This window comes from Geotrypetes seraphini, chromosome 2, assembly GCF_902459505.1.
Source record: "Geotrypetes seraphini chromosome 2, aGeoSer1.1, whole genome shotgun sequence".
Classification (NCBI taxonomy): domain Eukaryota; kingdom Metazoa; phylum Chordata; class Amphibia; order Gymnophiona; family Dermophiidae; genus Geotrypetes; species Geotrypetes seraphini.
Genome location: NC_047085.1, coordinates 471,965,089 through 471,968,308, shown reverse-complemented (window position 1 = coordinate 471,968,308; position 3,220 = coordinate 471,965,089).

Below are 3,220 nucleotides of genomic sequence, written 5' to 3'. Positions count from 1 at the left end.
AGGGGGTGCTGAAAAGTTCTCAGCCCAACCAAGAAGCGAATTACATGGACATGGTTCAAGCAATGATCTGAAACAATGTCAAAACGTAGAATTTAATTTCTGCAAATTGGCACGTAACAAAATAAGGCCAGAGGAAGGCTACTAAAAGGGTGCGTGGTCTTCGTCATAAGGGGAGAGTGTGGCGCAGTGGTTAAAGCTAGAGCCTCAGCATCCTGAGATTGTGGGTTCAAACCCATGCTGCCCCTTGTGACCCTGGGCAAGTCACTTAATCCCCCCATTGCCCCAGGTACTTTAGATAGATTGTGAACCCACTGAGACAGACAGGGAACATTGCTTGAGTATTTGAATAAATTCTTGTAAACTGTTCTGAGCACCCCTGGGAGAATGGTATAGAAAATTGAATAAATAAATAAATAAATAAGGAGTATGGGGCAGAGGGTACAGAGGCGAGCCACGAAACTTATCAAGGGATTGGAAAATTTGAGCTACAAAGAACGCCTCAGGAAATTGGGACTATTTACCCTCGAGCAGAGAAGACTGAGAGGGGATTTAATAGAGACTTTTAAAATAATAAAAGGTTTTGATAAAATAGACCAAGAAGCAGCGTTACTAACTTTTTCGGATGTGACACGGACAAGAGGTCATAGACTGAAACTGAGTGGCAGCAGGTTCAGGACGGATATCAGGAAGTTCTTTTTCACACAGCGCATGGTGGGAATTTGGAATGCTCTCCCGGAGGATGTTGTGACAGAGATTACTGTTCTGGGATTTAAGCGCAAGTTGGATGCACACCTTCTTGCAAATCATATTGAGGGCTACGGTATATCTGGGTCTCCATTTGGGAGTACTTAATGGGGCCGCCGCGTGTGCGGATCACCGGACTGGATGGACCTCGGTCTGATCCGGTGAGGGCTTTTCTTATGTTCTTAAAGATCGCAACATGTATACTTTGGAGGAAAGGCAGGAGAGGGGATATATGATAGAGACATATAAATACTTACATGGCATAAATGTGCATGAGGCAAATCTCTTTCATTTGAAAGGAAGCTCCGGAATGAGAGGGAATAGGGTGAAGTTAAAAGGTGATAGGCTCAGGAGTAATCTAAGAAAATACTTTTTTACAGAAAGGATGGTAGATGCGTGGAGTAGTCTCCTGGTTGAGGTAATGGAAACAAAGACTATCGGAGTTCAAGAAAATATGGGCTAGGCATATGGGATCTCTTAGGGAGAGGAGGAGATAGTGGATGTTGTGGATCAGCAGACTGGATGGGCCATTTGGCCTTTATCTGCTATTATATTTCTACGTTTCTATGTTTCAGCTACAGTGACAAAAATAACGCTCAGAATTTAGGAAGTCGGTTGGTTGGGCTGAGAATTTTTCAATACCCCCTCATATTCTACATTTTCCAAAATTTGACATATTCTACATTTTCCAAAATTCCTCAGATTCCTGATAAAATTCCTCAGATTCCTAATAAAATTAAAAAGCCATGGGATAGGAGGCGAGGTCCTCTTATGGATTGGGAACTAACTGAGGGGAGATATGATTGAAGTCTACAAAATCCTGAGTGGTATAGAACAGTTACAATTCTATAAATGGTGTCCCAATTCTAAGTGGTCTACTACTGCCTAAAAGCCAATCAGAACATACGTTTTTGGAAAAAAAAACCTCCCGAGGCAGGCCATCTACATTGGAGGTGCCTCTGGGAACCTAGTGAGATGTGTAGGGGCGTGGGCATGGTTTCACCCAGAAGTGGCCTTAGGCGAGCATAGGTGGCCCTAGGCGCCTCAAGTTTCAAGTTTATTAGCTTTTTATATACCGCCTATCAAGATTATCTAAGCAGTTTTACAATCAGGTACTCAAGTATTTTCCCTAGGCCAGTGGAAGGCGCTTTCAAGTTAACGTGGCCGCTGAATTGATCGGCATGGGAGCCTCCTGTCCCGTCCCCCCCGAAGACTACTGGCAGAAGGGATGCCCAGTTTCTCCTGCCGGGACCCCTAAAACTGGGCCCCCCCTCCCTGAATGTCTGCAGCAGGAGGACTGCCCAATTCTTCCTGCTGCCACCCCACTGACACATCCTCCAGGAGGAGGGATGTCCAGTCCCTCCTGCCAGACATCCTCTCACAGCAGGAGGGATGCCCGGTCCCTCCTGTCAGACACAATGCCCCCACCCCCTTAAAGACCGGCAGGAAGTATGCCCAGTCCCTCCTGCTGGAACCCCCTCACCCCCCTTAACCCACATGGACCCCCCCATAACTCGCTCCTGACCCCCTTAACCCACATGGACCTCCCACCCCCACCAGGACCCCCCATGGACCCTCCCTAACCTTGAATCATTGGCTGGCTGGCTCCTTCCTGCATTTGGTGGGCAGCCCTACCTCGGAGAGGCCTTAGGCACCTCGGCCAACTAGAATCTTAGGCCTATCTCCCAGCTGTATCCTTGGCAAATTATCATACATTCATATTCTCAGGATTTTTGTATTTCCTGTGTTCAGAGCCAGGTGGCTCTCACCAAGTAATTCCCATGCTACTCAACCACCTCTATAATCCCAGCAAAATGTCCCTCCTTGCCACAAACCCAACAATCTACCGTATTTTTCGCTCCATAAGACGCACCTGACCATAAGATGCACCCTAGATTTAGAGGAGGAAAACAAGAAAAAAAACCCAACTTTCTGAACCAAATTCTCCCTGCCAGGCTCTGTACCCTGTCCCCCCTCTGGTGGTCTAGTGGTAGGCTGGGACAGGGCACAGGGCGGGCAGGGACATGGCACAGAGCAGGCAGGCAGGCCTAGTGGTAGGCAGGCTGGCCTAGTGTCAGGCAGGCAGACCCAGTGGCCTAGTGACAGGCTAGCCTAGTGGCCTAGTGACAGGCTGGCCTAGTGACAGGCAGGCTAGCCTAGTGGCCTAATGGCAGGCAGGCTCCATACCCCCTATGTACCTTAAATCATCCCCCATGTACCCCCCAGTACCTTAAATCATCCCCCTACCCCCCCCCCCACATACCCCCAGTACCTTTTTTAATCATATCTCTCATACCTTTAAAAATCCCTTCCTCCCTCCCTAGATGGTTGTCTTGGTATTTTAAACATCCCCCCCACCCCCTGTACCTTTTAAAATCCCTCCCTAGAAAGCTTTTTTTGAATTTTAAACATCCCCCCACCCCCGGTATCTTTTAAAATCCCTTCCACGCTTGCTAGCTTTCTCCTCTTCTTATCT